The sequence below is a fragment of the Engystomops pustulosus genome, chromosome 6 (assembly GCF_040894005.1).
Source record: "Engystomops pustulosus chromosome 6, aEngPut4.maternal, whole genome shotgun sequence".
NCBI lineage: Eukaryota > Metazoa > Chordata > Amphibia > Anura > Leptodactylidae > Engystomops > Engystomops pustulosus.
Window position 1 is genome coordinate 139,928,153 of NC_092416.1, and position 13,717 is coordinate 139,941,869.

Genomic DNA, 13,717 nt, shown 5'->3' on the forward strand with positions numbered 1-13,717 from the left:
CCTTTGAACACAAAAGGGCAATATCAGGAGCATCCAGACATTTTATAGATACCCATGGGGGCAAAACTGATTTTCTGAGAGGCTATGCCATTGAGAAAATTCATCCAAATAGAAGAGGAGGTAGCATCCAAAAACGCCTCGTAGATCGTGAGGCGTATTGGATTTTCCACCTGAATTCCAGATTTCCGTCTGGCTTCAACTATAGAAATGAATTCATGTTTCACTACAGAGACTAATCAATTCGGTCCCATCATTTCCTTCATGCTGTTTATCGAGTACACAGAGACATCTTCCATCTTAGCATTACCAGGCAGCAAGTATAGACAATAGCTATTTTGCACACGACAAAACATGAACAGTCATTTATTTTTCTACACGGGTATTCTTGTCATTATTGACACCGCAACACTAGTCAATGAATTCTTTCTTTTTAAATCGTTTTTATTCATTATGACAGACTTAGGATTTAAATGTCTCATTATGACATCATATCATATTTAAATAACGCAAGCCAATTGTTTTTCAATGACCATCGCTGTAACGACACAACTAACAATCATGCTAATTCAGCATTGAAATGCCAAAGTGGGGTGTTATTCTTCTTATTGTTTTAAACGTGCTTACCTGTTTATTATAAGTCTGCCAATGTTTACAATCTGACATTTTGATTCCATTACTCCATGTCTTTGAACGCTACGTGAATCTATCCCGTTTTTTCCATTTTGCCCGAAGCAGTTCTCGGCTTCCGGTCACTTCTACATTTAATATTCACTCAGCGTTCAAAGCCTTTGCCATGACTAAGAGTGTCGGATGACACTGGAAACGCGTTGGCCGGAGTAGGCTAACCCATACCATCTGCATTGTTGCTGTGCTGTGACTACGGCGGTAGTCATTTTTTATTACTCAGTTTTCATTCGGACTACGAGTCCATAATAAAGCAATCAAGATTTTTTCACCACCTGGATGCAGCACGCTGGATTATTTTCTCTCCTTCTCAAGCACTAGTCCTGTCACCTCTTCCTGTTGGAGCAGCTCACAAGGATCCCATCCCAGCCTTTATCTAGTCAATTCATACATTGTTCATTGTAAAATCATCTATTTTTAATCATGTAAATGAGGCTGGTCACATGGTCAGAGGCAGTGATGTCACTCCTGTTCCCCCTCCCCTCTCCCCCCCTGCTCATGTCTGTGTGTAATGTATAGTAAAGCATGGCTAGAGTGTGCTGCATCTGCTGACATGCTGCATCCTCCTAATATACAGGTGAGAGACACAAACATCAGCTACACATGAATCTGACATGTTCTGCTGTAACATGGCTGCCTGGAGCTGCTGTATCTCTCCTAAACACACACACACACACACACACAGGCTGCAGGGGGCGTGGCCACCAGCACCAGGAAGCACATCATTATACAGACTGTCAGTCATGCACTGGGGGTGTGGCTGTGCCTCCCACTCATGAATAAGGTGGACAGCTTGAATATGCTAATGACTCATTGGACATTTCACAGGTCATTCGCATACAGCTTTAGGACCTCATTGCTTAGGTTTACAGGCATGTAGAGGGACAATGAAGGGATAGAGGCAATGCTCTCTAATGGCAGTTTATGAAAATATATTTAGTTTAGGGGAGTTATTTTGCATGACGGGTTCTCTTTAAGGGGTTAATAAAAGTGATTATTGTTTGCTATACATTGGACAGTATGTGGACATTTGTTACACACCACCCTGGTCTTTTGTAAATGAATAAGCGTTTATGGTGTGGGTTCCATCATATATGGACCTGATGGCAGTTCTTGCCACAATTTGATATATTCATAAATATACAATCTGTATCCACTAGAGACAGGTCTTAGTGTGTATGTTTATATTGGTATATACAGTATATACATATGTATTATATATATATTACACACATAATACACATATATATATATATATAATAGATAGATTTCTGTTATATGAGAAAACTCTATTTCTATTCCCAGATATCTTAATCCTCATATCACATGTTATACTGCACTCATTACCCTTATATCTTGATACTACACCACACTCACTATACCATAAACTCATATCCTGACTGTAGAAATTCACAAGTAGGCGATTCCAGCACAATCACGGAGGATGCAGTAGAAATTCAATAAAAATTTTCTTTATTCCATCATTAAAATCTGGTCACAAAACGTATGCAGCAAATGGACAAAGGTAGACAGACCTACATGTTTCGTCTATTCAGACTTAATCATGGTCCCACCCGGTGGAGATACGCTCAGGGTGTTTAAACCCGACTTCATGCACCTGTTGGATGACGTGTGGATCACATGATTCAATTTAAAGGGGATGTGAAACAATAAGAAAAACGCCTTTACAGCGTAAATTCATGATAAGTGATACACATTCATGCAACAGTGAAAAATACTATTAAAAACATATTGTTAAAAGCATTCAGGAGAAACCTGCTTGCAAACAAATGCGGAACCTGAGGGCGCGTTCACACGCTGCGCCCCGACCCGCGCTTCCATCGCGCCTGAAACGCACACACAACAGCCGAGGAGAGGCGACCCGCCCAACCACATCACCGCCAACGTTTCCGCCTACAAAACGCATCGTAAACGCGATGTTAACGTATGCGTCAACAAAGCGTTAACGCATGCGTCCTGCCAACGCATGCGCAAACACTGCGCCCACAAACGTAAACGGTAATGCAACTAGGCAAATCGCCTCACATCAGCCGCTGCACACGCGTCCCAAACACAACGAAAAGGCAACCAAAACGCAACGTGCGAACGCGCCCTTAATGCTGGAAAATGCATATTCCATGTACATTATACCATATATGATACATTTATTGCTATTAATTATCATTTTACATTTTACTCAGAAAGGATTTCAAATGGCATAGAACAATACACTTGTATATAGCATGTAATATAACAATGTCTTCATATAATGGGAATCCCAGAACTCATAGGCATAAAGCAACACACATGTATACAACATATAATATTGCAATATCATCATAGAATGAGAGAGTCAAAAAATCATGTGTTTTAAAAATGCTCCCTATTGTTTAGTTCATTGCCATAGCATAATAATCAATACAGGCATAAAGACAGAATAAGACTACTGTACTCTAGTTATAGCAGAGAATAACATCCCTCCTTGAATTGAGACCCAGAGGTGACCTGCAGTCCAAGGAGAATATCCAGAAGGTCTCCCTATTCAAAAGTTTCCTCCTATGATCCCCCCCTCTCATGGGACGATGCACCTTTTCAATGCCTTTACAAGCAAATGCGGTTGTAGCCTTATCGTGTATATCTCTAAAATGTTTGGAAGCTGCCGAAATGTTATTATTAGTGCTAAGAATGTCCGATAGATGACGTCTAATACGGACTTTTAGAGGGCAAGTAGTACAACCCACGTACTGGATTTTGCAAATACTGCAAGAAATAACGTAAACCACAACTGATGTATTGCAATTAATAAACGTGTTAATATTGTATTTTTTATCGTTAACAAACGGAATGACGTAATTATCCATTTGAAGATATGGACAAACTTTACATACACGATGTCCACACCTATGGTTACCTGGGTGATATAGCCATGAATGATCACTACTAGGATTGGAACTACTGAACTTGCTAGGACTTATTTTATTCCCAATGGTAGGGGCACGCTTGGAGCTAAATTTTATGCCTCCCTGTAAACACATCGCTAAATCATTATCCTGTTCCAGTATTGGCACATATTTTTTAATAATATTTTTAATTTTGGAAAATTGGTTACTATATGTGGTAACGAAAACAACAGGAGAATGTGAATGTTCCTTATCATCATGTATGTCAGTCCTTCTTTTTTTGGGTTCTAGTAAGGTTTGCCTTTGCATCCCACTAACCCTAGCCTTGGCTTTTTCTAAGACTTTGTGGTTATACCCTCTATCTTTTAAAGGGGTATTCCAGGAATCAGCATAATTCATATACAAATGGGCACTCAAAATATAAGCTAATATGTAATTAGTTGTTATTTAAAATTTTGCTCCCCTTAGCAGAAAATGCTCATGACATAGACTGTAATGAAGAATTAAAATGCTACTGGCCCTTTAATCAGTCCGTTAATTTCCCTCGTGCGGTCCGTTGCAGGACAGAAGATGGCTGCTGGTCACATGTCCACATCACATGTTCTGTAGCTGCCTGGGCAGGTCATATGATCACCACTAAGTTTGGCTGTAGTCGGGTGGTTGCAGTGCATCCAGTATGGCCGGTGTTGTGGTGATGGCAGTTACACATCATTACTATGGTAACAGAGCAAGAAAGTCTGTTACATCATCACTGTTAGCAGAGCATAAGAGGGAGGAGGAGTTACTGAGAACTAAAGGATCTTGGGACTTGAAGTTTCCAGTGGCGGCCATCTTAATGATAACTCCACCTACTTTAGAGAGGCCATAAACTTTGTAAATCATAAAATCAAACTATTTAAGCTCAGTTTTGTGACTAATGACATTGAGTATTGTTATATTTATTTAGTTATATCATCATGGGTTTTTGTGTCAGACGTTCATATTCCCGGAATACCCTTTTAATCTTCCGCACACCTTGTCAGCTTCAGAATTGAATTTCTGTATATCCGAACAATTCCGTTTTGTTCGTATTAATTCACCCAAAGGTATGTTATTAACAACGTGACGTGGATGGCAGGATGTGGCTAACAGGATGGAATTTCCTGCTACCTCTTTTCTATACAGTATGGTTTCAATTCCATCTGAATTTCCCCTTAGGATAATTTCTAAAAAAGGGATTTGTGAACCACTGTACGTGCCTGTGAATTTCAAATTCATATTATTAGAATTGATGTAAACCTTGAATTGATCGAATTGATCCTCAGTACCCTTCCAGACGAACACAAGGTCGTCTATAAAACGACCTGTCCAATGTATGAAATTCCTGAAAGGGTTACTATCAGCAAAAAGATAAAAAGTTTCCCATTGGGTCATGTAAATATTTGCAAGTGAGGGGGAAAAACGGGCTCCCATAGGGTCCCCCCCACTTGCAAATAAAACTGGCCATCAAAAATGAAAAAATTGTGTGATAAAAGGAACTCTGTGACTAAAATAAGAAATTCCTTAAGTTCGTCTGAATAGGCACTGAATTCATTAAGGTGTACGGTCAGATAATGAATGGCACGATCGTGGGGTATGGAGGGATATAGGGCCACTACATCACATGTGGCCCACCCGTACTTATTGTCCCATTCCATTCCGTTCACTACATTCAATACATGTTGTGTATCCTTAAGGTAAGTGGGTGAGATGCTGGCAAAGGCTGCAGGTAGAAGTCAAGCCAGTTCCCCAGTCTCTCCCCAAGGCTCCCAATCCCCGCCACAATGGGTCTCATGGGGGGAGGGAAAATCCCTTTGTGAACCTTGGGGAGGGAGTGGAAAACCGGCGTGACTGGATGTTCCACCAAGAGATATTTAGCTGTTTTATCATCTATCACTCCCAAGGAGACTCCCTCCAGCAATAATTTAGTAAGGGACCTCTTGAAATCGGCGGTAGGATCAAAGGAAAGTTTTCGATACGTGGATAAATCATCTAAAATAGCTACATCATGACGTCACGGGGAGCGGTGATCCGTTGCCATGACAGCATCGGGTCTGACGAAGGCCTGATGCTGTCTCGTTTTAACCCATTCATTACGATGTGCTATCAGCACATTGTAATGAATGAGGAGTAAAATCCCCATATACTGCCATATTGCAGTATGGCAGTATATGGTAGGATCGATCAGACAACCCAGGGTTAAAGTACCCTAGGGAGTCTGAAAAATAGTTATAGTAAAAGTAAAAAAAAGTTAAAAAAAAAAAAATTATATTAAAAAAACCAAAAAATTCAAATCACCCCCCTTTCCCTAGAACTGATATTAATATTATTAAACAGTAAAAATCATAAACACCGGCGGTACCGCCGCGTCCGAAAATGTCCAATCTATCAAAATATAATAACGGTTTTTCACTGCGTTTAACCCCGTAACGGAAAATAGCATCCAAAGTCAAAAATGACATTATTTTGCCATTTTGGAAAATATAAAAAAATTAATAAAAAGTGATCAAAAGGTCGTACAGTCCTAACAATGATAGCAATGAAAACGCCATCAAAAGTCGCAAAAAATGACACCACCCACAGCTCTGTACACCAAAGTATGAAAAAGTTATTAGCGCCAGAAGAAGGCAAAATCAAAAAAAAAATTTTTGTACAGGAGGTTTTAATTTTTTTAAATGTATGAAAACATTATAAAACCTGTACAAATGTGGTATCCCTGTGATCGTAGCATTCCAAAGAATAAAATAGATCTGTCATTTGGGGCACACAGTGAAAGCTGTAAAATCCAAGCCCACAAGAAAACGTCGCAAATGTGTTTTTTCACCATTTTCACTGCATTTGGAATTTTTTTCCTGCTTCCCAGTACGCGCCATGGAATATTAAATACCGCCACTACGAAGTGCAATTTGTTACGCAGCAAATAAGCCATAACAGAGCTCTTTATGTGGAAAAATAAAAAAGTTATAGATTTTTGAAGGTGGGGAGTGAAAAATGGAAGTGAAAAAACTAAAAAAGGCCAAGTCGTTAAGGGGTTAAAAGATAGAGGGTATAACCACAAAGTCTTAGGCCCCTTCCACACTAGCGTTGCATTTCACGTCAGGGTGCAATGCGTGAAAAACTGACGTTTTTGCCTGCGTTTTTGTTCCATTTTTCCTTGGAGTAATTAGCGTTTTTGCGTTTTTCACGCGCGTGTTGTTAGCGTTTTTTTGCGTTTTCGCCGCATTTTTCACGCGCGATTCAATGGGAGACTCGAGCATTTTTCCAAGGGACCATGGTTTGGGATTAAAATGTGTTATTTAATTGAAAAATAATGTCTTCTGATAAGTTGCAAACATCTGCGATTAGAGATGAGCGAACATGCTCGTCCGAGCTTGATGCTCGGTCGAGCATTAGCGTACTCGAAACTGCTCGTTGCTCGGACGAATACTTCGCCCGCTCGAGAAAATGGCAGCTCCCGCCGTGTTTCTTTTTGGCGGCCAGAAACAGAGCCAATCACAAGCCAGTAGACTCTGCACTCCACCCAGCATGACGTGGTACCCTTACACGTCGATAGCAGTGGTTGGCTGGCCAGATCAGGTGACCCTGGGATAGACTAGCCGCTGCCCGCGCTGCTCGGATCATTCTGTGTCTGGATGCCGCTAGGGAGAGAGCTGCTGCTGGTCAGGGAAAGCGTTAGGGTGTTCTATTAGCTTACTGTTAGGCAGGAGTGATTCTCCAAGAACCCAACAGCCCTTCTTAGGGCTACAATAACGTTATACTTTTTTTTTTTTATTTGCAGCTAGTACCATATTGTGAGGAATTTGCAGGGGGACTTGCTACCGTTGTGTTTAGCTCTTAGTGACACACATATCCACCTCAAACACCAAAGTGGGAAAATTTATTAGGGGTTTGATTTCAATTAGGCACAGTCTGCCATTTACTTTTTATTTTACGTTTATTTTTTTAATAACTCAGTGTCATCTCATCTTGCATAGTAGTGTGCTTTCATACTTGGCTAGAAAATAGCCATAGGAGAATCCAAACGGCTTACTTACGCCTACAGTAGCGTTATATATATTTGATTTCTGGTTGATCTGCTGGTGGCTGTACTTGCTGCAGTGCATCTACTAGCAAATTGTGAGCAATTTGTAGTGAGACTTGCGACCGCTGTGTTTTGCGCTTAGTGACGCACATATCCATTGCAAAGACCGAAGTGGGAAAATTTATTAGGGGTTGGATTTCAATTAGGCACAGTCTGCCATTTCCTTTTTTATTTTACGTTTATTTTTTTAATAACTCAGTGTCATCTCATCTTGCATAGTAGTGTGCTTTCATACTTGGCTAGAAAATAGCCATAGGAGAATCCAAACGGCTTACTTACGCCTACAGTAGCATTATATATATTTGATTTCTGGTTGATCTGCTGGTGGCTGTACTTGCTGCAGTGCATCTACTAGCAAATTGTGATCAATTTGTAGTGAGATTTGCGACCGCTGTGTTTTGCGCTTAGTGACGCACATATCCATTGCAAAGACCGAAGTGGGAAAATTTATTAGGGGTTGGATTTCAATTAGGCACAGTCTGCCATTTCCTTTTTTATTTTACGTTTATTTTGTTTAATAACTCAGCGTCATCTCATCTGGCATAGTAGTGTGCTTTCATACTTGGCTAGAAAATAGCCATAGGAGAATCCAAACGGCTTACTTACGCCTACAGTAGCGTTATATATATTTGATTTCTGGTTGATCTGCTGGTGGCTGTACTTGCTGCAGTGCATCTACTAGCAAATTGTGAGCAATTTGTAGTGAGACTTGCGACCGCTGTGTTTTGCGCTTAGTGACGCACATATCCATTGCAAAGACCAAAGTGGGAAAATTTATTAGGGGTTGGATTTCAATTAGGCACAGTCTGCCATTTCCTTTTTTATTTTACGTTTATTTTGTTTAATAACTCAGCGTCATCTCATCTGGCATAGTAGTGTGCTTTCATACTTGGCTAGAAAATAGCCATAGCAATAGGATAGCATCGTTTGGTTTTAAAAACTAAAAAACACAAAAAAAAACAAAAAAACACAAAAAAAAGTTAAAAAAAAATTAAAGTTATAACTAGAGATGAGCGAACACTAAAATGCTCGGGTACTCGTTATTCGAGACGAACTTTTCCCGATGCTCGAGTGCTCGTCTCGAATAACGAACCCCATTGAAGTCAATGGGAGACTCGAGCATTTTTCAAGGGGACCAAGGCTCTGCACAGGGAAGCTTGGCCAAACACCTGGGAACCTCAGAAAAGGATGGAAACACCACGGAAATGGACAGGAAACAGCAGGGGCAGCATGCATGGATGCCTCTGAGGCTGCTTAATCGCACCATTATGCCAAAATTATGGGCAACAGCATGGCCATGACAGAGTGACAGAATGAAGCTAGATAGCATGTAAAACATCCAATAATTGACCCTGACACTATAGGGGACGGCATGCAGAGGCAGCGGCAGCAGGCTAGAGAGTGGCATGGCGACATACCCTAATTGGACTCAGGCTTCAAACCAATGGGTGTCAGAGAGGAACCAAAGGAGGTGAGCAAGAAGCGCTCAAATAATATCGGTACATGATAAAAGTTTGCCAGTATATTTTGTGGATTACACAGCAGGGTGGCGACAAAGTTAACATGGAAGCCATGAAAACAACCCAAAATTCTGCCTGACACAGCTCGTTTGATAAGGGGACCATGTATGCTTACAGTTCATGCCAGTCACTGCACTGGCTGCCAGTCTCCTTTCGAATACAGTTTAAAATAATAATAACCCTCATCCATAAAGCTCTGTATAATGCTGCACCCCCCTACCTCTCCTCTCTTATCTCAGTCTATCGCCCAACCCGTGCTCTTAGATCCGCCAGTGATCTTAGATTAACCTCTACCCTAGTGCGGACCTCCCACTCGCGTCTCCAAGACTTCTCTAGAGCTGCACCAATTCTATGGAATGCTCTGCTCCGGACTATCAGACTAATACCTAACCTCCAAAGTTTCAAACGTGCTCTTAAAACCCATTTCTTTAGGCAAGCCTATAACACTCATTAACTGCATGAAGTTTTAACTCTTCTACTAACCCGTCCTGTGTCGTCCTCCCATCTGTTATCCAGCAACCAACAGGCACCAGACTTCTCTGCAGTCCCATTCACCCTGGACCTGGTATATAAGATGACGGCTGAGTGGTTCAAGCGACAGCAATTCCATTTATTATATTTTTTTCTATTCCCTAAGAAGAATGGCTTGACCATTAAATATTCTTTTACCTCGTGTTACCCCATCATCTTCATAAACCGTAAGCTCTGGCGAGCAGGGACCTCACTCCTGTTGTTCCATACAAATGTTGTGCTCTGTTACATTACATTTGTATTTGTTTCCTATGATTTGTAAAGCGCTACAGAATATGATGACGCTATATAAATAAAGATTATTATTATTATTATTATGGAGGCAGTGAACTAGTAGTAGATTAAAGGTGCTGCAACTATGTTAGTTGGATCTTGGGATGGAGCTGGCGCTCTGCAGCCAGGCGAGCTTTTGCCAATCCAAGCCCCTGTCTCTAGGCTACTCCCCAAACAGCACTTCTAAGAACCTTTTGTATAAGATCAAGTGTAGTAGCGTTCTTATAAGTTTAGGATATGGCGGGTGAGGGGAATGTAAACAGATGCGCAAGAAGCGCTGAAATAATATCCCTAAATGGTAAAAGTTTGCAAGTATATTTTGTGGATTACACAGCAGGGTGGCGACAAAGTTAACAACTTTGATGTGGAATGCCCTGTAATAGCTCTTGGGCGGTGTGCCTTTTATCGCCAAGCTCAGCAGTTTCAGCACCGCCTGCTGTCGCTTAGCGACGGCACTGCTGCTGTGCCTAGAGCTACCGACTGATGGCGCCATGCCCACGGATGGTAATTCGGAGGAGGAGGAGGTGGAGGAGGGGTGGGAGGAGGTATAGTAGGCCTTTGAGACCTGGACCGAGGTAGGCCCCGCAATTCTCTGCGTCGGCAGTATATGACCAGCCCCAGGGTCAGACTCGGTCCCAGCCTGCACCAAGTTAAGTGTAGTAGCGTTCTTATAAGTTTGGGATATGGCGGGTGAGGGGAATGTAAACAGATGCGCAAGAAGCGCATGATGCGCATGGAGCTGGCGCTCCGCTGCCAGGCGAGCTTTCGCCAATTCAAGCCCCTGTCTCTAGGCTACTCCCCAAACAGCACTTCTAAGAACCTTTTGTATAAGATCAAGTGTAGTAGCGTTCTTATAAGTTTAGGATATGCCGGGTGAGGGGAATGTAAACAGATGCGCAAGAAGCGCTGAAATAATATCCCTAAATGGTAAAAGTTTGCCAGTATATTTTGTGGATAACACAGCAGGGTGGCGACAAAGTTAACAACTTTGATGTGGAATCCATGAAAACAACCCAAATTTCTGCCTGACACACCTCGTTTGATAAAGGGACGATGTATGGAGGCAGCTATATGGACGACTTTTGGAGGTAGCAATGGAGACAACGTGTGGAGGCTGCTATGGAGACAATTTAATTTGGATAGTGCCTGTATGTGGCAGTCCCAAACATTTTTCAAACCAGAGGAGCAGGTAGGTGGCCCTGCAGTAAAATGGAATAGATTGAGTGCCTGTATGTGGCAGTCCCAAAAATGTTTCAAACCAGAGGAGCAGGTAGGTGGCCCTCCAGTAAAATGGAATAGATTGAGTGCCTGTATGTGGCAGTCCCAAAAATGTTTCAAACCAGAGGAGCAGGTAGGTGGCCCTGCAGTAAAATGGAATAGATTGAGTGCCTGTATGTGGCAGTCCCAAAAATGTTTCAAACCAGAGGAGCAGGTAGGTGGCCCTCCAGTAAAATGGAATAGATTGAGTGCCTGTATGTGGCAGTCCCAAAAATGTTTCAAACCAGAGGAGCAGGTAGGTGGCCCTGCAGTAAAATGGAATAGATTGAGTGCCTGTATGTGGCAGTCCCAAAAATTTTTCAAACCAGAGGAGCAGGTAGGTGGCCCTCCAGTAAAATGGAATAGATTGAGTGCCTGTATGTGGCAGTCCCAAAAATGTTTCAAACCAGAGGAGCAGGTAGGTGGCCCTGCAGTAAAATGGAATAGATTGAGTGCCTGTATGTGGCAGTCCCAAACATTTTTCAAACCAGAGGAGCAGGTAGGTGGCCCTCCAGTAAAATGGAATAGATTGAGTGCCTGTATGTGGCAGTCCCAAAAATGTTTCAAACCAGAGGAGCAGGTAGGTGGCCCTGCAGTAAAATGGAATAGATTGAGTGCCTGTATGTGGCACTCACAAAAATTGTTTCAAACAGAGGACCGGGTAGGTGGCCCTCCAGAAAAATTAAATGCATGAAGTACTATAGCAAGAGCCAGTGGGCCCTGTCAAAAAATAGCCATTTTCCTCTGCTTTACTGTACAAAGAGGAGGAGAAGGAGGAAAATGAGGAGGAGGAGGAGTGGATCAATTATTCAGGTTGAGCTTCCTTCACCTGGTGGAGATTGGAAATTCTGAGAAATCCAGCCTTTATTCATTTTAATAAGCGTCAGCCTGTCAGCGCTGTCAGTCGACAGGCGTGTACGCTTATCGGTGATGATGCCACCAGCTGCACTGAAAACCCGCTCGGACAAGACGCTAGCGGCAGGGCAGGCAAGAACCTCCAAGGCGTACAGCGCCAGTTCGTGCCACATGTCCAGCTTTGAAACCCAGTAGTTGTAGGGAGCTGTGTGATCATTTAGGACGATGGTATGGTCAGCTACGTACTCCCTCACCATCTTTCTGTAAAGATAAGCCCTACTCTGCCGAGACTGGGGACAGGTGACAGTGTCTTGCTGGGGTGACATAAAGCTGGCAAAAGCCTTGTAAAGCGTACCCTTGCCAGTGCTGGACAAGCTGCCTGCTCGCCTACTCTCCCTCGCTACTTGTCCCGCAGAACTACGCACTCTGCCGCTAGCGCTGTCAGAAGGGAAATACTGTTTCAGCTTGTGCACCAGGGCCTGCTGGTATTCATGCATTCTCACACTCCTTTCCTCTGCAGGGATGAGAGTGGAAAGATTTTGCTTGTACCGTGGGTCCAGGAGAGTGAACACCCAGTAATCGGTGCTGGAATAAATTCTTTGAACGCGAGGGTCACGGGATAGGCAGCCTAGCATGAAATCTGCCATATGCGCCAGAGTACCAACGCGTAAGAATTCACTCCCCTCACTGGCCTGACTGTCCATTTCCTCCTCCTCCAACTCCTCCAACTCCTCTTCTTCTGCCCATACACGCTGAACAGTAAAGGACTCAACAATGGTCCCCTCTTGTGTCTCGCCAACATTCTCCTCCTCTTCCTCCTCATCCTCCTCCACCTCCACCTCCTCCGATATGCGCTGAGAAACAGACCTGAGGGTGCTTTGGCTATCAACAAGGGAATATTCTTCCCCTGTCTCTTGTGACGAGCGCAAAGCTTCCGACTTCATGCTGACCAGAGAGTTTTTCAACAGGCCAAGCAGCGGGATGGTGAGGCTGATGATGGCGGCATCGCCACTGACCATCTGTGTTGACTCCTCAAAGTTACTCAGCACCTGACAGATATCAGACATCCACGTCCACTCCTCATTGTAGACTTGAGGAAGCTGACTGACCTGACTACCAGTTCTGGTGGAAGTTGACATCTGGCAGTCTACAATCGCTCTGCGCTGCTGGTAAACTCTGGATAACATGGTCAGTGTTGAATTCCACCTCGTGGGCACGTCGCACAACAGTCGGTGAGCGGGCAGTTGGAGGCGGCGCTGCGCTGCCCTGAGAGTGGCAGCATCTGGGCTGGACTTCCTGAAATGCGCACAGATGCGGCGCACCTTCGTGAGCAAATCAGACAGATTGGGGTATGTCTTGAGGAAACGCTGAACTATCAGATTTAACACATGGGCCAGGCATGGCACATGTGTCAGTCTGCCGAGTTGCAGAGCCGCCACCAGGTTACGGCCGTTGTCACACACAACCATTCCCGGCTTGAGGTTCAGCGGTGCCAGCCACAGATCAGTCTGCGCCGTGATGCCCTGTAATAGCTCTTGGGCGGTGTGCCTTTTGTCGCCTAGGCTCAGCAGTTTGAGCACCGCCTGCTGTCGCTTAGC